The sequence below is a fragment of the Cervus canadensis genome, chromosome 25, assembly GCF_019320065.1.
Source record: "Cervus canadensis isolate Bull #8, Minnesota chromosome 25, ASM1932006v1, whole genome shotgun sequence".
NCBI classification, from domain to species: domain Eukaryota; kingdom Metazoa; phylum Chordata; class Mammalia; order Artiodactyla; family Cervidae; genus Cervus; species Cervus canadensis.
The window spans coordinates 34,427,023-34,452,774 of record NC_057410.1 but is presented as its reverse complement, the minus strand read 5'-3'; the positions used below and the strand labels follow the sequence as shown (position 1 = coordinate 34,452,774).

Below are 25,752 nucleotides of genomic sequence, written 5' to 3'. Positions count from 1 at the left end.
GGACCTGTAGAGGATATTAATAAACAGAAAATATAAAGTGAAAGGCATGACCTCAAAGGACTTTCACTGCAGTAAGGAGATAGGGTATAAGCTATATTATATTATATATACCTATATACATATACATATATAGATATATGATATCATTTTAGAGTTATATATACACATATATGGGTTTCCCTTGTAGCTCAGCTGGTAAAGAATTTGCCTGCAATGCAAGAGACATGGGTTCAATCCCTGGGTTGGGAAGATCGGGTGGGAGAGAGCATGGCAACCCACTCCAATATTTTTGCCTGGAGAATCCTGTAGACAGAGGAGCCTGGAGGCCTACAGTCCATAGGGTCACAAAGAGTTGGTCACAACTGAGAGACTAAGCACAGACATATATATATAGTAACATTTCAGAGTTATGTATGTGTATATATATATAAAATGACATTTTAGCCTTGCAGTATCAGAAAAAGTATAATGGACTATGTAATTATAACTCCTGGCGAAAGTAAAGTATGATGTAATTAAAAATAATTGTCTTAGCAAGTCAGAAGAGGAATGGCAGAGAAATCACTTTACACATGGGTGGTTAGGTAAGTGTTTAATGCAGAATGAGGAACAGTTCGAGCTGAATCTTGAAGGTTAAAAAGAGTGTGAAAGTTGAGAGGCAGCTTTTTAGGCTGACAGAACAGCACTATCAAAACCTTGGCAATGGGAAAGCAAGAGACAATAAATCAGTCAATTTGGCTTAAATTCAAAGAAGCTCTGAGCTCTTTTCTCATCCTTGCATATTCAGCAACCACCCTAGTATCTGACATGTGGATGTCACACAGTAAATGAATGTTCCGTGTTTATGGTAATAACTAAAGGCAGATAAGGAAAGAAATGAGGGCAGAGTCTGCCTGTGACAGGACTTGAAAGTCTCCCTTGGGGCACTTATTTATTCATTCATTTGTTCAGCAAATATTCATTTGATGATTACTATGTGCCAGTTTCCTGTGCTAGCAGCTGGATATCATCAAAGGTACTTGAATGAGATACAGCATGATAAAATTTTATTTTAACAAATCAAATCTAGCAAGTGTATGCAGTGTGCTGAAACTGGAATCAAGAAACTTAGTTAGATGGTTATTGCTTTAGTGTTAAAGTATTATTAATAATACCTTAGCAACAAGAAAATGAGCTGGCAAAAACTTAGGCCACTGGTCACAAAGCTGATATGATATATTAAAGATAAATGTTTAGACATCTGTTTTGTGCCAGGCACTGGGTGTGTTCTCAAAAGTCATTAACTCAATTGAGACTCTTGATAACCTTATCAGTTAAGCACTATCATAATTAATTTTCATAATCCGTTTTAAAAGCCTGGAACTAGGGCTTGAAGAAGCTCTGTTCATGGTCTTTGTCATGTAAGCAATGGCAGGAAAATAGCTAACTTCCTTGCTTGTATCTTTATCTGTAAGAAGAACACTGTTTAAATGGAAAAGACCAGCAGAGATGATTAACTAAAGCTCTTGATGTTTGCAAAGGTCAAGAGAAATTAACCATTTTATGTGAGTACAACTTTTAAGGCATTAAGATAATCAGTAGTCTTGATAGGGACTTTAGTGTGAGTAATTATGGAGAAATCACGCAATCAGAAGTATGGAATAAAAAAAAAAAAAGAAAGGATTTACACCTAACCTTTCTCTGTGAATTCTCACATGGGAAACGCCCTTGGGTTGCACAACGCCTTACTTCCCATAGAATGATGGCAGAAAGGTGACATTTTACAGGTGAGACCACCTTTGGAGATGTACCTATCAAAAGTGAGTGGGAGCTACCAAAGAAAGAGATAAAAGAAAGACCACCCCCAAAGAAAGAGATAAAAGAAAGACCACCCGCTAGCCATGCCCCTGCCTCTGTGCTTATAACTATTGCTGCTGGAAATGAGACCTGCTACTGCAAACCCACCCACGTTTGGCAGTGCTGTACTTTCTTTTCAAGCAAAGAAAAACATTCCATATAGACAAAAGTAAACCAAGTAGAAGATGGGACAGACAACAATAATGTGTAATGCCTGAATTGTGAGTTGAACACACAGGCCCTGGGGCCAGAATGCTCAGGTTTTGATTCTTGGCTCTGTGATCTCACTGATTATCTGTGTGACCTCATGCTATTTCCCCATTAAGGACCACAGGTTATCACACGAGGGTAATGATCGCACTTTGTTACACAGAAGGATAAAATGAGTCTGTGTTTGCAAAGGGTTTAGAACAGGACCTGTCCTGTAGGATAAGTTTTGTGAGTTTATGTCGAGCGATGCAAATTTCAGAACAAACTGAGAATTTAAGAAATTTTCTCCTTCGTCTTGCCGTTTATTCATACTCTTGCCTGAAATTTCTGTCCTGTTTAGTTTGGAGCATTCAAATGCAAGTCAGGTCTGTGCAGTGTATTTAATGCAGGGCACCTATTTGGTCTGTAAATATTCCACTTTGAGTTTACCTTGTATCCTAGGAAAAATAAATGCTCCACCACAGGATACAGTCCTCCAGAATTTAAGAAGGCAAATGAATGAGAAGTCCGATTCTAATGTCTGTACTGTAAAATAATGGCTTTGCTTAGGAACTTTTTCTGGGATAATTATAGCCCCTTAAGAATTATTTGACTTGATTCAAATTATCCTTTCAATAGCAATAATTCATCCCTTGTAATTTGTCTTATTTAGGTTATTTTTAAGTAATTCATGAGATGAATTCTTTGATGCAGATAGATATTAACATGAAAACAAAGTGAACTATGCTCTCCCACTGAAGTTCATGAGCTTTTATTTTTTTGGAACAAATTCTTTTTTATTTTTAATTAATCCACTTTAACTTCTTAAAGAAATATTATTGTTTAGAAATAATTTATGTGCCCATTTTTTTGAGAATGAGCATATTATTGATAAAAGCAATAAATCACCAATGTGTGAGCTTACTTTAAAATGATTATGAGTCTATGCAGAAAAAACAGAAAATTGGAGGCATAATCACATTTGGTCCTTCAGGTTTAAATCTCTTTGGATCTTTCTGTATCAAAAGGTTGGCTTCTTCTGAAACATCTTTCCTGGAGGCCAGTTTCGATAACTTCTCTGGCATTAGTCAGTGGTCTGAGACAATACAAAATTTAAATAGAAACAGAGTACTTAATTCTTCCCATAGGCCAAGAATCATACAAATTGGTTCTATCAAACCAGCTCCTAAAGGTTTCCTACCTACTAAATGATAAAACTTTTGGACTCTGTGGGAGAAGGCGAGGGTGGGATGTTTTGAGAGAACAGCATCGAAACATGTATATTATCTAGGGTGAAACAGATCACCAGCCCAGGCTGGATGCATGAGACAAGTGCTCGGGCCTGGTGCACTGGGAAGACCCAGAGGAATTGGGTAGAGAGGGAGGTGGGAGGGGGGATCGGGATGGGGAATACATGTAAATCCATGGCTGATTCATGTCAATGTATGACAAAAACCACTACAATATTGTAAAGTAATTAGCCTCCAACTAATAAAAATAAATGAAAAAAAAAAAAAAAGAACATTATGTGTCTGTCTGAGAAGAGTAAAACCATAGTGAAAGCTGCTGGGAGAGAACGGGAAATACTGGGAAGATTTTTGTTTGTTTTTAATCTATGTAGTTGCAAACCTTGATGGTTGCCAGCTGGCAATTAAAACCTAATGGCATCAACCTTATATTAACAAGTACTTAATGATGCCATGGCAGATCTGTGGTGTCAAGAGCTTTTTTTTTTTTTTTTTGGTGTGTTTTTACTGTAGCAAAAATATACATAACATAAATTTTATCATATTTACATTTTAAGTGTTCAGTTTAATGTCATTAAGTACATTTACAATGCTGTGCAACCATCACTTCTTTCCATTTCCAGAACTTTTTCATCATCTCAAATAGAAGCTGTGTATCCATTTAATAGTAAGTCCACATTTCCTTCATCCTCCTGTTTCCCTGGTGGCTCAGAGGTTAAAGCATCTGCCTGCAGTGCAGGAGACCTGGGTTCAATCCCTAGGTGGGGAAGATCCCTTGAAGAAGGAAATGGCAACCCACTCCAGTATTCTTGCCTGGAGAATCCCATGGACGGAGGAGCCTGGTGGGCTACAGTCCACGGGGTCGCAAACTCATCACTCGCATGACTGAGCAACTTCACTTTCACTTTCCTGTCCCCAGTAATCTCTGTTTTACTGACTCCATGAATTTGCCTATTCTAGATCCCTCACATAGAGTGGAATCACAACAAATTTTTACTTTAGGGGAAAAAAATCAGCTTTTTAATTTTTAATTTGCTTTTTTTAAAAAAAATGTATTTAAATGGAGGGAGAGTGGGATGGGAAGAAACTATCAGGGGCACTGAAACAGCTGGAACGATGTTGCTTCAAGGGATGGGTTTCTTCCAGGAAGAAATCCCCGGAATCAGTTATTAAGCCTGATAAATGGGCCTGGGAGCTTGCTGTGTTTATGTCAAATATGTAATTTGAGGGCATCTAACATTCTTTAATTAAAATCAGCACCAGACAAGAACATAACAATTAAGGTATATTAATTATCTGTAGAAAATAATTCACCAAGGAAGCTTTCTTATCACCAAATGTTTGTTTATAAACATCGAGAATGTAATTTGCAGGCCAGTTAATGCATTCAGAATGATGGTACTGATACTCCTTAGCAAGCATTTATTTCCAGTTCTTTGCTCAATGCTGGCAACTGAGCTTTAGCAAAATATCTGTCTTGTCATAGCAGTTCTGTGAAATGAGGAACAAAAGGGTATGTTTTGTGACTATAAAATACATTTAAACTAACATGGCAGCCTAGCCAAATAAAACCTTTAATCTTGGTCTTACTAGAAATACTTTCTGCAAAAACTAGCTATTTTTATGAAAGTACTAAAGATAATATCTTCCTGAAAGAGTAGCATCTATTTATGTGAGGTGCTTTTAAAATTTCTTTTTAAAACATTGAATATGTTACAATTAAACATAAATCTCTTAAGTATTTAATCCAAACAGCAGAAATCATTTAAGCACTGTGCCAAGATTTGTAGGAAAAAAATATCAGTACCAGACAAAATCTACCTTGGGAAATGTGAAGTTACTGTCATTCACAGTTTAAAAATCATAGCTCAATTTCTTCCAAATTTAATTTATACTAAGGCATCCTAGCTGTGAGTACCAGAATGAAAATTCCATCAAAGAGGGGATATTTGCCCTTTGTTTCACTGCAATATTTCTTGTGTTTAAACAGGCATGGCCCATGGCAGACCTAAGTAAATAGTTGTTGAATATTGGCCCTGTAGGTTCTAAGGTTCCCCAGCTCCAGGGCATACAACATTCAATTCTTCCATGCTACATCCTAAAATATCTAGAAGAATCTGTCTTCACTGGTAAAGACCCGTAGTTGGCACAGGATCAAGTTCAAGTTGCTCCTTTCAGACTGATAATTTTGGAGATTTCCGTCCTTTCAGCTTTCCCTGCCATGTTCCAGAGTTCAGACTTCACCATCTCTAGTTGCTCTCCAAAGCCCCACAAATGATCCCCAGGTACCCATACAGAGAATTGCAAAACCTCTTCTGTTTAAACTTTCTTATGTTCCTCTTTATTTCCATTTCCCTATCCAAAGTTTTTTTTTTTTTTTACCTTGCCTCCTTTCATTCAAGACTGTCATTTCCCCTATAACTCAGTGGTTTTCAAAATTTAGGAAGTTGATTACTGACATCATAGCTTTCTATCTTCTCTGTTTTACTCAATGATTATTAATTTTACTTGATTATTAATTATTCACTTAATGACTATTATTCTAAATAATAATAAACTCTAAAAAAACCACATGGTAGTTATTTTTTTTAAATATATTTAAACAAACCTAGACAGCATATTAAAAAACAGAGACATCATTTTGCCAACAAAGGTTCATATAATCAAAACTATGGTTTTTCCAGTAGTCATGTATGGATGTGAGTTGAACTGTAAAGAAGGCTGAGGGCCAAAGAATTGATGCTTTCAAACTGTGATACTGGAGAAGACTCTTGAGGGACACTTGGACAGCACGGAGATCAAGCTGGTCAACCCTAAAGGAAATCAACTCTGAATATTCACTGGAAGGACTGTTGCTAAAGCTGAAGCTCCAATACTGATGGGAAGAGTGACTCATTGGAAAAGATCCTGATGCTGGGAAAGATTTAGGGCAGGAAGAGAAGGGTGTGACAAAGGATGAGATATTTGGATGGTACCATTGACTCAATGGACATGAATTTGAGCAAATTCCGGGAGACTGTGAAGGACAGGGAAACCTAGTGTACTGCAGTCCATGGGGTCACAAAGAGTCGGACATGACTTACCAATATGTTTAAGTAAATAACCAGTATAGTTAACGCCTTAAATCCAAATTGCTTACTATCAATGAGAGAGACTTTACTCTTTTGGAAAATACTTAGTAATCCCTTACTCAGTGCTTTTAAAACCAAATTTCAATACTTTATACTTAAATTAACGTTAGCAATGTTTAATCCATAACAGATAACTGACATATAGATATTTGAGGTTTTCCTACCTGAGGCCCCGTTAGTTTGTTGGGACCAGGTCAGAAACATGTCCCTAGTTTTCCATGTTTGTGAAGTCATTCAAATCTCTTTCTCAGTGTCACAGACATTAATAACAGCAATCTAAAGACTAGACTAGTCTTACTTTCTTTGTGTTAAATCTACTCTGTATGGATCCTGGACTAGTTACCTACAATGCTCTTATTGGATAAAGTTACCTGGAATGTTATCTTCTAATACCCTGTAAATCCAGCATTGGTTATGGTTGGTTAGTCACTAAGTCATGTCTGACTTTGCTACCCCATTGACTGTAGTCTGCCAGGCTCCTCTGTCCATTGGATTTCCTAGGCAAGAATACTGGAATGAATTGCCATTTCCAACTCCAGAGTATCTTCCTGACCCAGGGATCCAACATGAGTCACCTGCAGTACAGTCAGATTCTTTACTAGCTGAGCCACCAGATAAGCCTTAAATCCAACTTTAGACTTGCCTAATAGATTCCCTTAATATTGCCTTATCTTATTTACAAGGTTGCCCCTCAATATTTTCTTTAACAATTAAGACTCTTACCTATCCTTAGAAATTCCTTAGGTCAGGTTCATCAGAAAGTAGATCCTGAGACAAAGCTTTCTTGCATGAGGTCGATTGGAAAAATATCTCAGAAACAACCCTTGTAAGGGAGAGAGGGAAGACACCCTTGTAAGGGAGAGAGGGAAGACAGAAAAAGTTGAACTGTGTTGAGGTCACAACTGCAATACTGGCAGATCCGATGGAAAGCTCTGGAGCTGAGTGAACTTTAGACTTGACTCCAATTGAGCAAAGCTGCTGAACTCCAGTACCCCAATAGCAGCCAGATAGTGTGTATGTTGTCTCTGAGAAGGGACTTGACCTTGTGCAAGGTAATTACCTTCACCATAGGATCACCTTGTGAACTATCCGATGAGAAAAGTCCTGGCAGCACCGAAATCAGTGCCTCAGTACTAACGAGGAGACCTGAGCAATGACCCACAACATCCACCACAAGAGCTTCCTGTCCTACAATATAGGAAAATGCAAACTGAATTTTTATATGAATCGAGTTCACATTTTCCATTATTTTGAAAGTGTCTTTGTAGTTGTTTATCTTACTAAACCATGAGTTGATTGAAGGTCAGGGACAGGACTTTTCCACTTTTAATTTCTGACATCTGGCATAATATGTACATGGTTGTTCAAAAATTGTTAAAATATTGAAACTAAAAAACTGGACATTTGACTCAAGTCTGTAAGTAAGCAAATTACAAAAGATTAATGATACAATTGACCTTTGAGCAAACATTAGGGTTACTGGGGCCTCCATATACTTGGTTTCTCTGTACCCAAATTTCCTTTACATTTGCAGATTCAATGAATCACAGATAGTGTGGTTAAGCAATATGAATTTATTGAAAAAAAGATCGTGTATAAGTAGACCCTTGGAGTTCAAACCTTTATTGTTTACAGGACAGTTTAGCACAGTTCAGTTGCTTATTCGTGTCCAGCTGTTTGCAACCCCATGGACTGCACCACGCCAAGCTTCCCTGTTCATCACCAAGTCCCGGAGCTTGTTCAAACTCATGTCCATTGAGTTGGTGATGCCATTCTACCATCTCAACCTCTGTATCCTCTTTGCCTCCTACTTTCAATCTTTCCCAGCATCAGGGTTTTTTCAAATGAGTCAGTTCTTTACATCAGGTGGCCAAAGTATTGGAACTTCAGCTTCAGCATCAGTCCTTCCAATGAATATTCAGGACTGATTTCTTGTAGGATGGACTGGTTTGTTCTCCTTGCAGTCCAGAGGACTCTCAAGAGTCTTCTTCAGCACCACAGTTCAAAAGCATCAATTCTTCGGCACTCAGCTTTGTTTATGGTCCAACTCTCACATCCATATATGGCTACTGGAGAAATCATAGCTTTGACTAAACAGATCTTGGCAGCAAAGTAATGTCTCTGCTTTTTAATATGCTGTCTAGGTCGGTCATAGCTTTTCTTCCAAGAAGCAAGTGTCTTTTAATTTCATGGCTGCAGTCACCATCTGCAGTGATTTGGGAGCCCAAGATAATAAAGTCTGTCACTGTTTCCATTGTTTCCCCACATATTTGCCATGAAGTGATGGGACCAGATGCCATGATCTTTGTTTTTTGAATGTTGAGTTTTAAGCCAACTTTTTCACTCTCCTTTTTCACTTTCATTAAGAGGCTCTTTAGTTCCTCTTTGCTTTCTGCCATAAGTGTGGTGTCATCTGCATATCTGAGGTTATTGAAATTTCCCCTGGCAATCTTGATTCTAGCTTGTCTTCATCCAGCCTGGCATTTTGCATGATGTACTCTGCATATAGGTGAAATAAACAGGGTGACCATATACAGTCTTGACATACTCATTTCCCAATTTGGAACCAGACCATTGTTCTACGTCCAGTTCTAACTGTTGCTTCTTGACCTGCATACAGATTTCTCCAGAGGCAGGTCAGGTGGTCTGGTATTCCCACATCTTTAAGAATTTTCCACAGTTTGTTGTGATCTACACAGTCAAAAAGGCTTTGGCGTAGTCAATAAAGCAGAAATAGATGTTTTTCTGGAACTCTCTTGCTTTTTCGATGATCCAGCAGATGTTGACAGTTTGATCTCTGGTTCCTCTGCCTTTTCTAAATCCAGCTTGAACATCTGGAAGTTCACAGTTCATGTACTGTTGAAGCTTGGCTTGGAGAATTTTGAGCATTACTTTGCTAGCGTGTGAAATGAGTGCAATTGTGCTGTAGTTTGAACATTCTTTGGCATTGCCGTTCTTTAGGGTTGGAATGAAAACTGACCTTTTCCAGTCCTGGGGCCACTGCTGAGTTTTCCAAATTTGCTGGCATATTGAGTGCAGCACTTTCACAGCATCATCTTCTAGGATTTGAAAGAGCTCAGCTGGAATTCCATCACTTCCACTAGCTTTGTTCATAGTGATGCTTGAGTTCACACTCAAGGATGTCTGGCACTCTGTTCAAGGGACAACTGTATATAAAAATCACAAATTTAGTTAAAAGACTTATACATGACTGTTTATATATTATAAAATTTTGCTACCAAATGTGATGAACTGTAATCTAACCCAAGAATTTTCAAGCATGCTAACACTTGAGGGGTGAGGAAAGAGGTAGCTGATTCTCCCCTAATCCTCCTCTGCATCTGCAGCAATACTTAAATTTTATGTCCACATCATCCCTTCACTGAAAAAAATCCATAAAAAGCTAATGGTTCTCAATAGTTATTTCATGTAAGTGTTGAAAAAAGCACAGTGCTTTAATCTGTGAAGGCTGCTCTAACAAATGTCAGACACTGGATGGCTTATAAACCACAGACATTTATTTCTTACTCTTCTGGTGGATGGGATGCCCAAAATCAAGGCTCCAGAGATTGTGTATTTGGTGAGGACTTGCTTCCTTGTTCATGGACGATTGTGGTTTTGCTATAACCTACATGGCAGAAGGGGCAAGGGACCTTCTCTGGCACCTGATTTATAAGAGCACTAATTCCAATCATGAGGGAATCACCCTCATGATCTAATCACTCTCAAAGGCCCCACCTCTTAATCACCTCTTAATCTTGGGAATTAGATTTCAATATATGAGTTTTGAGGGGCTACAATCATTGAGCTTATAACAGGCTTTATTATAACTTCTCATGTTCACAAACAGCTCTAAAGTAAGACAATTACAAGAATATACAAATTAGACATTGTCATATCATTTTTTAAAAAATTGCTGCTTATAAGATTCACAAACATTTAAAAAATATTGTGTCTAGCTTCTTAAGATGAAAGACATGCCCTTAATGCTATAAATTTCTTCCCATCACTGCTTTTTACTGCATTCCACAAATTTTGATAAGTTGTCTTTATATTTTCATTCACTTCAAGTAATTTTAAACAATTATCTTCTTTGACTCAAACATTTGTCTTCTTTAACCTCAAAGTTACCAAAAAGTATGTTGTCTAACTTCAAATATATGGGGATTTAACATCTATCTTTCTGTGTGATTTGTACTGTAATCCCTTTGGGTCTGAAAAAGCATACTCTGTGTTTTTCTATTCTCTTAAATTTGTTAAGACATATTTTATGTCCTCCCAGAGTGCGGTCAGTCTTGATGAATGTTCTGTGTGAGCTTGTGAAGGATGTGTATCTTGCTATTGTTGGCTGAAGTAGTCCACAAGTATCAATTGGCTCAAATTATGGAGAGTGTTTTCCAGATAAAATATATCCTGATTTTCTACCTGATGATCAATCAGTTGCTGAAAGAACAGTGTTGAAGTCTTCAGCTACAGTAGTGAATTTGTCTATTTCTCCCTTTTATCTTATCTGTTTTTGCTTCTTTTTTTTTTTTTTTGGACACACTCTTTTTAGGTATACACATTTAAGAGAAATTAAAGTTGACTTCTTTATCATTATGTAATGCCCATTTATCCATGATAACTTTCCTTCTTCTGAAGTATGCTTTATTTGGAATCAACACAGTTACTTTAGTTTTCTTTTGATTATTGTTAGCACAATATCCATTGCTCCATCCTTTTTAACCAATCGGAGATTTTATTTTTAAAGTTGGCTTCCATCAGACAACATAAACTGAGTCTTTACTTTTTTACCCATTCTGACAATCTTTGAATTTTAAATGGTGCTCTGACCATCCATGTTGAGAGTTATTCTTAATACAGTTGGATTAATATCTAACATGTTTGTAACTTTGTTCTATTCATTGAATTTGTTCTTTTTCCCCCTTTTCTGCCTTGTCTGCTACTAAATGAACATCCAATATGATTCCCTTTTACTTCACACATTAGCACATAAATTAGTTTTTTAAATGTTGCATTTGCCTTAGATTTTCCAATATACATTTTTTAACTGCCCTGTCTGATAGTCTTTATATATATATATATATATATATATATATGTATATATATATATATGCATATATACGTATAATTTTATTTATTTATTTACTTATGGCTGTGATTTTTTTTGTGGTTCTTGCTGCTTGGGCTTTTCTCTGGTTTCGGTGATTGGGGGCTACTCATGGGGCTTCTCTTTGTGATGGCTCCTCTTGCTTCTGAGCACAGGCTCTAGGTCACGTGGGCTTCAGTAGTTACAGCACTTGGGCTCAGTAGTCGTGGCTCCTGGGCTTTAGCGCATAGGCTCAATTGTTGTGATGCATGGGCTTAGTTGCCCCAGGGCATGTGGGGTCTTCCAGGATCAAGGATTGCCAAGTTTCCTGCCTTGGCAGGTATATTTTTTTTTACTACTGAGCCATCAAGGAAGCCTCCCAATATACATTTTTAATTAATCTAATTGTTATTAAAATGATACTAGACCATTTCACTTGTAGCAACAGAATATTTCCAATCCCTCTTTCTTCTCCCTGTGACATTGCTGTCATTCACTATCTATCCAAAGGCTATACTCACACAGAACATTGTTACTATTATTACTTGAAATACAGTTATCTTTTATATTAAATAAGAATAAGAAAAATAAAATATTTTTTAATCTTTTTTTTTTCCCTGACATGCTCTTTTCCTTTAAGAGATTCAAGTTTGTGGCCTATATCATCTTCCTTCTGCTAAGCCCCCCAATATATATTTTTAATTAATGTAATTTTTATTAAAATACTAGACGACTTCACTGTACCAACAGAATATTTCCAATTCCTCTCTCTTCTCTCTGTGACATTGTGACATCCCCTATACTCACACAGAACATTGTTACTATTATTACTTGAAACACAGTTATCTTTTATATTAAATAAGAATAAGAAAAAATACTTTTTAATTTTTTTTTTTTTTAATTTTTCTCTGACATGTTCTTTTCCTTTAAGTAGATTCAAGTTTGCGGTGTATATCATCTTCCTTCTGATTAAAGAAAATTTTTTTAACTTTTTTTGCATACAGGTATGCTACTAACGGGGTTTCCCTCATAGCTCAGTTAGTAAAGAATCCGCCTGCAATGCAGGAGACCCCGGTTGGATCCCTGGGTAAGGAAGATCCACTGGAGAAGGGATAGGCTACCCACTCCAGTATTCTTGGGCTTCCCTTGAGGCTTAGCTGGTAAAGAATCCACCTGCAATGCAGGAGACCTGGGTTTGATTCCTGGGTTGGGAAGATACCCTGGAGAAGGGAAAGGCTACCCACTCCAGTATTCTGGCCTGGAGAATTGCGTGGATTGTATAGTCCATGGGGTAGCAAAGAGTCAGACATGAATGAGCGACTCACTCACACTATGCTAATGATGATTTCATTCAGTTTTTCTTTGTCTTAGGAAGTTTTTATATTTCTCTTTCACTTTAGAGAGTAATCTTTCTGGATACAGAATTCTTGGCTGGTTCTTTTTATTTTTCTTTCAATACTGAAGATTTATCCTACCTTCTTTCTTACATAATTTCTGACAAAATGCCCATTGTATCTTTGTTCCTCTGTAGGTAAGGTGCATTTTCCCTTCTCTGGATTCTTTTAAGATTTTTTTTTTTCTAGCTTTCTCTCTTTATTTTGGAGGATTAGGATTTCTAAATATTATGTGTGTGGAAGTAGTGTTTTGGTACTTACTTTTGTTCTGACTTTCCTGGATGTGTGGTTTGGTGTCTATCATAAAGTTTGGGAGCTTCTCAGCCATTATTACTTCAAATATTCCTTTCTTATTGTGGTATGCCAGTTTTGTGTATGTTATATCTTTTGACATTATTCCACAGTTTTTGGATGTTCTGGTTTTGGGGTTTTTTTTGGTTTTTTTTCCTTCTTTTTGAATTTCATTTTGGGAAGTTTATATTGATCTGTCTTCAAGCTCACTGACTCTTTCCTCAGATTTATCTAGTTTATTGATGAACTTATCATAGACATTCTTAATGTCTATTATAGGGTTGGGGATTTCCAGCATTTCCTTCAAATTCTTCCTCAGAATTTGTAGCTGTGTGCTTACCAAGTGTTCTTGCACATTAATTTTTTAAAATAGAGCTCATAATATTTTGTCAAGAGTTTTTAAAAATCCCCTGTGATGATTTTAACATCTGAGTCTAGTTCTGAAGCTTCCTTTATCTCTTTAGACTATTTTTTCTTGCTTTTTGTCATATATTAAACAAAGATTACACATCCCCTTCCCATTCCAGGGCCCTGAGGGGATCTTCACCAGATCCTCAACTGAAACCTGGTAGAGTTTCTAGAGGTAAAACCCACAAAAGATCCCCTAAGATCTCAAAACCTAAACATTTCTCATTTTCATGCTAAACCACAAAATTACTACTTAGATGTTGACCCTGATGCTAGGAAAGATTGAGGGCAGGAGGAGAAGGGAGTGAGAGAGGATGGGATGGTTGGATGGCGTCACCAACTCAATGGACATGAGTATGAGCAAACTCCGGGAGATAGTGAAGGACAGGGAAGCTGCAAAAAGTCAGACATGACTTAGTGACTGAACAATAAACAACAATTAGTTTATGGCTACCTCTGCTTCTGCCCTAGTTAGCAGATTCCAGCTGAAAATCCCAGAATTTACCTGTCTAAGGAAATGGCAACCCACTCCAGTATTCTTGCTTGTGAAATCCCATGGACAGAGGAACCCAGCAGACTATAGTCCACAGGGTCGAAGAGAGTCAGACATGACTGAGAAACTAAATGACAACAAATCCAGTGTAGTATTTTCCCTGAAACCTGCATTTTCTGATGAGTTCAAGAAAAGTCATTAATATTTTTTTTTAAATTGTAATAGCAGATATTTCTAAGCTTTTTACATGTTATTGGTGAAACTGGAAATGTCTTAGTTCTTTTAGGTGAGTGAACCGTGACTTTCTTTCTAGTTTCTAAATTTCTATTGTTGTAGTCTTAGATCTTGTTTTCATTGTCCTTTTTTGATGTTGGCTCATTTTATTAACATTTTTATGGGATTTGGTGAAAAGTAGAGTTTAATATATTTGTTTAATTTTCCACCCAATTATTTCAACTTTACCATTATATCCCCTCAGAACTCCATGAAACATAGTTTCCTCAGTCAGGTCAATAAGTACATTAGTTCCTAGAATGATTACTTTGTTCACTTTCATATATTCAGGGCCAAGACAGTGCTTGGTAAATAATAGGTACCTCAAAAATATGTTCTAAGGGAATGGGTAGATGACTAAATGGCTGAATGAATGAATGGCTACTTTCTTTACTGCAGTTATAGGTATGCCAAGAAGAGTCTTCTCTTCAAACCACCTCATCATTGGTCTGCTTGTGCTGGAAACTCCTTTGGAGTTTCATAGGTGTCAGTCTGGAAGCATTTTCTTGTTTCTGGAGTTATGTGTTCATGTTGAATGACGGGAGAAATGACAGAGAAGACAGTATCATGTAACATTCCAGTAGAAAATTTGCATGAACCTAAGCAAAATTGTTTGAAAACTGTCAAAACTGGCCAAAGTCAAATATTTGTCTTGGTAAGATATTCTTCTTGTAATACCTTGGAAGGAAAGCAAAATGTCTTTAATATTATCTTTTTTCTTATCACAATTATACTTGCAAGTATTTTTTAAATGCTGAATTATTACTTTTACTGAAGAATTTCCATATCTCATTTGTTACTCTAATGTCTGGCACATAGATAGTTTTGAATAAATAATGTTTTCTAATTGATCAAATGAATGCATTCATTCACACATTGTGTTGAGGGATGTGTATTTAGTATAGATTTCTGCTCTAGAGCAGAAGTTAGCAAATTTTTTCTAGGTAAAGTTAAATATTTTTTATTTGTGAGCCATAAATCCCTGTTGTAACTGTTCAGCTCTGGTATTGTAGAGCAAAAGCAGCTATAGCCATGTGTAAATAAATAACATCATTGCATGCTAGTAAAACTTTAATTACAAAATTAGGAAGGGGGCTGGATTTGAGCCATGTACCCTGGCTTGGCTAACCCTACACTGGAGTCGAGATATTTAACCCAGATATATACTCTATAATTTTATATTCCTCTCTCTAGTGAATATTCCTCCTGGAATGCCCATAGGTACCTCAATCTCAGCATGCTGAAAACTGTATTTATCATTATTCACCTGCTCAAGTGTTCCCTGTATATTTTTTACCTCAGGAAATGACAAAACTTTCTCCTCAACTAATTAACAGTCTATGTTCACTTCACTTAGTTGTTTTTTGGGTTTTATCTTATTTCTTCATCTAGAATATGTTTCTTTACTGACTTATTTTGTTTAATAGAGACCAATATCCCTTTCATTTTAAAGGATAACATTTTAACAAGTGTGTGTGTGTGTTCAGTTGCTCAGTCATGTCTGACTCTTTGTGACCCTATGGACTATAGCCCACCAGGCTTCTCTGTCCATGGGATTTTCCCAGCAAGATTACTGGAGTGGGTTACCGTTTCCTCCTCTGGGTGATCTGCCCAACCCAGGGATCAAATCTGTGCCTCCAGTGTTTCCTGTGCTGCAGGCAGATTCTTTACTGCTGAGCAATGAGGGAAGCCCCTATTTTAAAAAGTAAGATACATGAAAATGGGATTTGAAATCAGCTATGTTTTTAAAGACATATGACCATGATTTCCTTTAAATTTCATCACTGTAGTTCTATGACTACATGTAGTTCTATGATATCTATGACTACATTTGGAAATAGTATAAAAAGTCAAAATTTGAAAAGTTGTGAATGTCAAATCTATAACCAAATGGTCTTACCATACATCTTATCCCCATAATGATTTTTGCTTTTTATATATGAAAGCATAAAGAGAAGGAATATATGTATTCATGCATATGTAAAATTTCTATTTTTGAAATTTTATGTTTTTATTGAAGAAACACAAAAATTGATGGGTTAAAATTTTTATAATACTGTTTTGAGCATAATATTGTATATTATTTAAATTATTAACTTGAGGTTTCCGTATTTCTTACCAATTGATTGTCTTTTTCCCTCATTGCTTAATTTTGTAAATAATTATTGACTAAACCTGATTGTTCTCTAAAAGAAGTCCATTTCCCCATGATGTTTGTGTGAGCTGAACATGATGTTTGTGTGAGCCTATTAATCATGGAGACACATAATTTATGTATCTGGGGGGTGTGTGTGGGTATCTCAGTCACTCAGTGATGTCCGACTCTTTTGCGACCCCGTGGACTGTAACCCACCAGGCTCCTCTGTCCATGGGATTCTTCAGGCAAGATACTGGAGTGGGCTGCCATTTCCTCCTCCAGGGGATCTTCTGGACCCAGGGATTGAACTAGCATCTCCTGCAATGGCAAGCAGATTCTTTACCACTGAGCCACCTGGGAAACCCTTAGGTATTTGGACATATGCATTAATGCATGTTTTCACTTGAAGTTAAATTTAAACCCGGAAGATAAGAGTAAATTTACTCAGCTGCTCTTTTTTTTTTTTCACATACAAAACTTGTAAAGTAAGCCTTTTAAAACATGAAATTCATGTTAAAAGACCTAAAAATACCCATGGGCGAGATCTGGAGTGAGATGTTCCTGGAGTCAGGGGACCATCCATATTCAGATTTCAGTTCTTCAAAAATAGCTGTGAATTTGTGAAAACAACGTCTCCTATTTATTAATACCACCTTTATTTATCCTGCTTGTGTTTTTCCTGGATGATTGCTCAAAATTTTGCAAGTTAGTCTGTGAATGAATACATAAGAAAATATTTATCACTAATCATATGTGCTCACTCACTTCAGGGAATTTCCATTTCATAGATGAGTGTTCCAGATGTGTTTCATAAGTTGCTTCTCCTAGAGACATTGGTAGAGAAAGAAAACTCAGATCTTTACATTGCTGTCCCGGAAGTCCATGTTTTGTCTGAGAACAGAAGTAGGGGTCTTAGAGGGCAGAAGCCCTTTGAAATTCTTTCCAAATTTTAGCTTCCAGACAGCAAGGAGAGGCAACAGTGGCCGGGGAAGGGTGAGTGAGCAAAAGAAAACATGAGGATCCAGAATTCTGGATCAATGCATAGCCAAACACCTCCCACAAACTGGTTTTAAAGAAGCAGTGGAAAGAATTGTGTACAGATAAACTTCTATAAAGTTCTAATGCATTACTGTAAATTGCTTTAAAGAGACCAAGTTTGATTCATGTAATTTACAGTTTCTTAACGCTCTCCCACCCGAAGCCCATGATGCTTTATGTTCTCTGCTTGGTTCTGGTTCCTTTCCAGGCAGAACCCAAATAAAAAGTACAATTTCAACTCAGGGCAATGGACACAAGGCAGCTCTACTTCAAAAGGTCAGCTTATGTCCTGAAGACCATAATTAGCCTAAACTATTAATAGTCATTTTTACTAGTTTCTAAAATAGAACAAGTTAGTCTTACTGTTGGATTTCTTCACAAAAGGTTTTGGTTTAGTGCTAGATTAAAAGGTAGAGTTAAATGGACATGATACGTTGCTTTGGAGTTCTTTTGCGTTGGAGCAATCTGTATTTTGGTAACCAGTTTTTACTGACAGAGCCACAGAATGACAGTGTGGTTTAAAATTGCTTATGAAGCACAATGTATTCATGAAAAAATGTTATAGAAATTCTCTGCCTTTGTCATTTTATTCAGTGTCCCCAAAAGCCAGCATGTCACTAAAGTAAAAGGGTTGACTCTTCCATTGTCTTTTCACCAAAGCCTCCTATATAATATTTCTCAAAGTATATTAGTGGCAAACAACCCATTTTCATCAAAATATATCTTTCTTGACACTCCTGCACAACTGGAATTCATGCCATGTCACCTTCTAATCCAGCCCTTAGATATTAGCCTTTGATTCAGTCCTTGTTCAGTTAGGCACAGGAAGAGTGTGTTGTGGGCAAGAAGGGTTTGCCTTTCACATCTCTATTAGTGCTCTATCGCTGCTGTAACAAATGACCACGAATCAAATGGCTTGAAACAAGACAAATTTATTATCTTACCATTCTGGAGGTTAGAAATCTGAAATGGTCTCATTGGTCTAAAATGAAGATGTCAGTGGGGCCATATTCCTTTCTGAAGACCCTAGGTTAGAATGGAAAAATCAGAACATTTGTGCCTTTCAGTAGTGCTATTGCTTATTAAACTCCACAGGCTGTGTCTGGCATTGTGCTCAATTGCATGTTGTTGTCGCTAAGTCAGGTTTGACTCTTTTGTGACCACCATGGACTGTAGCCCACCAGGCTCCTCTGTCCATAGAATTTCCCAGGCAAGAATACTGGAGTGAGTTGCCATTTTTCTTCTCCAGGGAATCTTCCCAACCCCGGGATTGAAACCATGTCTCCTGCATTGACAGGCAGATTCTTTACCCCTGAGCCGCGACCCCATAGATGGCAGCCCATCAGGCTCCCCCATCCCTGGGATTCTCCAGGCAAGAACACTGGAGTGGGTTGCCATTTCCTTCTCCAATGCATGAAAGTGAAAAGGGAAAGTGAAGTCACTCAGTCGTGTCCGACTCTTAGCGACCCCGTAGACCACGGCCTACTAGGCTCCTCCATCCATGGGATTTTCCAGGCAAGAATACTGTAGTGGGGTGCCATTGCCTTCTCCGTTGTGCTCAACTAGATGGAGCTAAATGACTCTCAGTTCATAGGCACTGGGGAGTGCTGCTCTATTCATTCTGTTTCCTTCCACTCTTATTCCAGACCTGCAATAGGCAGCAAGTACTGATAAGTGGGTTTGCCTCAGTTCAGTTCAATTCAGTTCAGTCGCTCAGTCGTGTCCGACTCTTTGCAACCCCGTGAATCGCAGCACGCCAGGCTTCCCTGTTCATCACCAACTCCCGAAGTCTACTCAAACTCATGTCCATTGAGTTGGTGATGCCATCCAGCCATCTCATCCTCTGTCGATCCCTTTTCCTCCCACCCCCAATCTGTCCCAGCATCAGGGTCTTTTCCAATGAGCCAACTCTTCACAGGAGGTGGCCAAAGTATTGGAGTTGCAGCTTCAGCATCAGTCCTTCCAATGAACACCCAGGACTGATCTCCTTCAGGATGGACTGTTTGGATCTCCTTGCAGTCCAAGGGACTCTCAAGAATCTTCTCCAACACCACAGTTCAAAAGCATCAATTTTTTGGCACTCAGCTTTCTTCACCGTCCAACTCTCACATCCATACATGACCACTGGAAAAACCTTGACTAGACCTTTGATGGCAAAGTAATGTCTCTGCTTTTTAATATGCTATCTAGGTTGGTCATAACTTTCCTTCCAAGGAGTAAGCATCTTTTAATTTCATGGCTGCAATCACCATCTGCAGTGATTTTGGAGCCCAGAAAAATAAAGTCATCCACCATTTCCCTATCTATTTACCATGAAGTGATGGGACCAGATGCCATGATCTTAGTTTTCTGAATGTTGAGCTTTAAGCCAACTTTTTCACTCTCCTCTTTCACTTTCATCAAGAGGCTTCTTAAGTTCCTCTTCACTCTCTGCCATAAGGGTGGTGTCATCTGCATATCTGACGTTATTGATATTTCTCCTGGCAATCTTGATTCCAGCTTTTGCTTCTTCCAGCCCAGCATTTCTCATTATGTACTCTGCATATAAGTTAAATAAGCATGGTGACAATAGACAGCCTTGATGTACTTCTTTTCCTACTTGGAACCAGTCTGTTGTTCCGTATCCAGTTCTAACTGTTGCTTCCTGACCTGCATATAGGTTTCTCAAGAGGCAGGTCAGGTGGCCTGGTATTCCCATCTCTTTCAGAAGTTTACACAGTTTATTGTGGGGTTTGCCTCAGTAGACCTCAATTTTTCTTTTGATGGACTATGTTAATGTCTCAAGAGAGGTTGAGCGTGTATATAAAGAACAAAGGGCTTTCCCAAACCTATTTGGCCATTATCCTAAGCCACATCTTCCAATACAGTTTTTATTGGCAATAAAATTGGCATATCCATCCTATCAATTTATCTCCTATGTATATAAGATGTTTTCTTTGTGACTCTCATAAACATTTAATATCCCTTCTTTGTAGAAGTTCTGGATCTACTCAAATCACCAGCTGGGACTCAAACATAGATCTGATACTTTGGTACTGCTAAGTCACTTCAGTCGTGTCCGACTCTGTGCAACCCCATCCCTGGGATTCTCCAGGCAAGAACACTGGAGTGGGTTGCCATTTCCTTCTCCAATGCATAAAAGTGAAAAGTGAAAGTGAAGTCGCTCAGTCATGTCTGACTCTTCGCAACCCCATGGACTGCAGCCTACCAGGCTCCTCCGTCCATGGGATTTTCCAGGCAAGAGTACCGGAGTGGGGTGCCATTGCCTTCTCCATAAGGCCTTCCTTATTCTTAACCATAAGTCATACTATAATTATTTTAAAGTTTAAATAATTTCATTAGCTATATCCCACACATAAAAGATGTTCAATAATTGTGAAATTTTCTCCTACGGTTTTATGAGTAAGAGGAGAATCAAGTAAACTAGAATTGTAAAATATTGTATAGGTAATTTTTATATTAACCAGCCCTCAGCAAATAATTTTCAGTCTAAGAGGTATCTGATTTTTTCATTCACTAATTGGTCCCTTCATTTATACATTCAATTAGCTTTTACTTTTTTGAGAGAAATATAAGGTAACATGAATAAGACCAAATTTAGCTTTGAGAAGAACTTTCATGTTTTTAAATCAGCAGTATAGAAGAATGGAATTCAACTGTGTCCCTGTAACTCTCAAAGCTAATATTTCTATTTTTCCCTGATATAGATTAACATAACCAAAGAAGATGAGCTGCCTGAAACTTATAATAAATAATACCAACTCAGGTGTAGAGCCATAACTTTTACTTCTGTAAACCCAACATGAATTCATCCTTGTAGCCTTTGACAGTAACATACTTTGGCATAACCCTGACTATCTGAATATCATAACCCCTATAAGTCAGCAAGACGAAATTTTGCTTGATTAAAAAAAAATTGTGGACAGGATACTCTCCAGTATTATTAGGCTCCCATTGCAAAGCCAACTACAACACTTACTAGACAACTGACAGATTTTCTCTGTTGCAGCTGGCGAAAAGTTTTATAGATCAGTAGATATTTCTCAGGACATCAAATGCGGGATGAGATCAGTCTGTCTCTTTGGGATTAGGCTGCAGAGCTATTGGTGTTTCTGAGGAAAAACAGTGACAGATGTTGTATCATTCACTTTGTTGTTGGGCAGATTTATATAGGCATCTTACTACCACGTAGCTAATGTTAAAACCAGAATTTCCACATGTGAAAATATACACTGTTGGCTTAGCAAGTATGAATACTTGCTGTATCATCTTATGCTGTAATAGTTAAGCAGAATGTGGAAATTTTACCCTTTTGGAAATATAATTTGGAAAGCCAGACTTCGTTTGATTTTTTCAACTACGAAATTTTTTAAAGCTTTTACACATAGACTCTTCTGATATTTGCTAGAGGGTGTGATGATTTACAATATAGATCACATAATAAATAAGAGACTACACTCTGGAGTCAGAAAATCAGAGCTTGAATACTGGTTCATCCATTTGAGATGCATGACCTTGGTGAAACCAATCAACTTTTCTAGTATTTATTTGTGAATAATGTGTATCAGCCTCAGATATTTATTATAAAATTTTATCTCATTTTTACTTCTAATATAATATTTGGTATATAATAATACTTATTAGCTATTATTACTACCTTATATTAAGTTTTGAGCAGCAACAACACATCCAAAGGATTGAATTGAAAAAGACTTCATAATGAAGGAGCAAACAGAGGTGTGTTTAGGAGATAAAGTAGAGAGAATGATTGATTATCCCTAACAAGCAACAGTCGCAAGCAATGACCAACCCTGTAGGGAAGAGGGAGGGGACTGGTATCATCAGAGTCCAGGGAAATCTGTAGCCTTGGGGATGGAGGGTCTCTGAATAAGCGTGGAGGTAGAGGCAGAGACACACAGCCACTGAACCAGCCACAGTTAGTGGGGAGAAAGGTGAAGGGATTCAATTCTTCCTCTGCCTGGCAAATTACTCTCATTCATCAGATCCAGTGAAAGCCAGAGATGAAGGAAACACCATAAGGAGGTCCATAGGGGACAGCCCACTGGGGCTCAAGACAGGGTAAAGATAGTAAAAAGAGGATAGCCAGCATGATATTAAATTTAACCATCTCCTGAGGTCCCACGTCTCCTCGTGAATTGTGACAATTTGGGCCTGCTTGCCAAGCAAACACTTGCTCTGTCCCATCCAGGATACAGCTGTGGCCTTCTTGGAGCCCCCACTGCTCTGGACGCCAGTTTCTCTCTCTCTCTCAGCCATGTGGAATTCTTTCAAATCCAAGGTCTTGAGGTCAGAAGTCCACAGAACTTCCCTATACTGGAAGCCTTCTCAACCTGGCCTCATCATGGAAAATCATTGCCAAGAGTGCTCTGATGTGAAGAAAAGGTGCAGGCGTAGCTGTGTGATTCTACTGAGTCATTTCCAGTATCAGCACCCAGACCACCACCACTTTTTTCTCTCCCAGAAACACACTTTGGAACACACATAGTTTTTAACCTTTTTCCAAATAGAAGAGGGTAAATTTATCAATTATAAGATACTTGTCAGTAGTTGCCCTTTCTACCAGTACATTTAATTTAGGAACTTCTTTCATGGGAAATAGTTGGTGATTTCAGACTGTTCCATAACAGTCTCTCAGGGGAATAAGGTTCTGGAATGGCGTATGATTGAACAGAAAACACATTTTCAGAATGTCTTTCCTCTCTTGCTTTAAAGTAGCTGGATATAATTTAAAGCAGAAGATTGAGATCAGTCTGACTCCACCAGCTCAGAGAGCCCCCTTCACCTTACTGGGTGGCCATGCTTTTATCCGTGATATTAGCATATGAATATTTGCCCTGCTCTTGAGTAGAAATTACATAACAGATATGAGAATCTTTATGTAAATCATAATTTACATGAGAGATTCATTCTTTTTTCTTTTCTTTGTCTCTGTTCCTTTCTCTCTCTTTCTTTTCTGATAATATGAACTCTGCTGTCTTCTAACTTGGGGAAAGCCTTGGGTTTTGCTCAAGAGTTAGACAATGACCAACTTTGAGACTCTGAAGAAATCACATGATGCTAAACAGATAATAGATACTTTAAAGATATATTATTTTTAAAAGCCCTTTGAATAAAATATATTTAATTTTGTCTTTAATTCTGAACTTTAACTGTACAAAGTTATTTAACAATGATCAAATTCAAATATTAATTCTGTTTTGAGATACAGTTGGTTTCCCAGTTCCTTGCCAAGTTAATAACGAATAATATTATTTCAAATAATTGATTAATAGTGTTTAATTCAGTTATGCTGTTAGTATAACTTTTAAAAAATGCTTACCCTCATCACAGAAGAAGAATGATATAATATACCAGATGGAAATCCACTTACTCCTTAGGGGTCAGGAATGCAAATAAAATAACTATGTAATAATATGGTCCAGCTGCACTTTGGATTTAGCAGAGGCCCCAGTTGTGATGTGACATCTGAAAGATTTTTCACAACATATTTTTCCAGTTGAAATTTGTCATGTCCAGATACAGGATCTGCCAAATTACAAAAATCTACACAGATGCTAGATTTTGAAAAAGAAGGGCCTGTACAAGTTAGGAATTGTTCATAACTACTCCTCCTCTCATCCCCCTCAAAATGCAATACTGCAACTCAGATATTCTTCAGTGAATCAATAAAATAAGTAGGTTCTACCTTGCTCTGAGTGTATTTCTTTATAGGAGGCACATCAAAAGCCCCTGACAGAGAGTGTTTGTAGTTGTCTGTGAGCATGTTTTCAAACTATGGACCATTACTGGAAAACCAAAAAGCACATGGGAAATGTACACTTACATTTCACTGCTGTTCAAAAGACCTCAACCTTTGAGCTGTATTCTTGATCCTTTTACAAGTACAGTCAGTTGGTGTACTGAAGAGTGTTATGAACTACACGTCAAGTAAACTGAGTCCAAAGCCAGGTTCTCCCATTTGCATGTTTTGTGATCCTGGGGACAGGTATTAAACTTCCTGAGTGTGAGGTTCTGAAGTGAACAATGTCATGCTTAAACCTGGGCTTCCCAGGCAGAGCTAGTGGTAAAGAATCTGCCTGTCAATGCAGGAGATATAAGAGACATAGATTTTATCCCTAGGTCAGGAAGATCCCCCGAAGTAGGAAATGGCACCCCACTCCAGTATTCTTGCCTGGAAAATTCCATCGGCAGAGGAGCCTGGCAGGCTACAGCCCTTGGGGCCACAAATAGTTGGACATGACTGAGTAACTGAGAAAATGCTTAAACTAGAGAATCTCCATATTCCTTCTAAATTCTGAAGTGTATTGAAACTTATGCTCTGAATTTTAGAATTCAGCTATCTGTGGCCTATGCTGCCCCAAAATGGTCTCTAAATAATTTTTTATTTTGAAATTTTAATAGATTTAATTTTTTTAGAGTAGTTTTGGGTTTTCAGGAAAAAAATGTTCAGAAAGTACAAGGAATGCCTTTATACTCTTGGCTCCATTCTCACGGTTTCCCTTAGCATTGACTTCTTGCAATATGCAGTATATTCAGTACGTTAACTGAATTCCATAGTTTGCATTAGGGTTCACCTCTTATGTTGTGGTGGTGGTTTATTGTTAAGTTGGGTCCAACTCTTGCAACACCATGGACTGTAGCCTGACAGACTCCTCTCTCCATGGGATTCTCCAGGCAAGAACACTGGAATGGGTTGCATTTCCTTCTCCAGAGGATCTTCCTGACTCAGGAATTGAACCCGGGTCTCCTGCTTTGCAGGCAGATTCTTACCGACTGAGCTATGAGAGAAGCCCCTTATGTTGTAGTTTTGGCAAATGCATAATAGTTTGTGTCCTCATTATAGTATCACACAGAATACTTTCATAAACCCTAAAAGTACCCTGTACCCCACCAATTCATTCCTGTTTCCCTGCTCCTGAACTTGGGAAACCATTGATTTTTTTTTTCTAACTCTATAGTTTTGCCTTTCCCATAATATCATATGGTTAAGATCTTACAGTGTGTAGCTTTTTCAGTTTGGCTATTTTCTTTTAGCAACATTCATTTAAAGTTCCTCCATGTCTTGTTGTGGCCTGATAGCTTATTTATTTTTATCACTGAAAATATTCTATCACATAATTGCATTACCTTTAGTTTATCCATTGTTCTGTTGAAAGGCATTTTCATTATTTCCAATTTTTGGCAGTTATAAATAAAGCAACTATA

General features: G+C 37.7%; 1 long non-coding RNA gene across 1 annotated transcript; it reads right to left on the bottom strand.

The window, feature by feature from the left end:
• Nucleotides 1–9,424: 9,424 nt before the first annotated feature.
• Nucleotides 9,425–21,639, bottom strand: LOC122427552. Its single transcript, XR_006265442.1, has 3 exons — nt 21,506–21,639; nt 18,471–18,552; nt 9,425–9,570 (listed from the first exon to the last, which is right to left on the bottom strand). It is a non-coding gene; the product is annotated as an uncharacterized LOC122427552 (long non-coding RNA).
• Nucleotides 21,640–25,752: the final 4,113 nt, after the last annotated feature.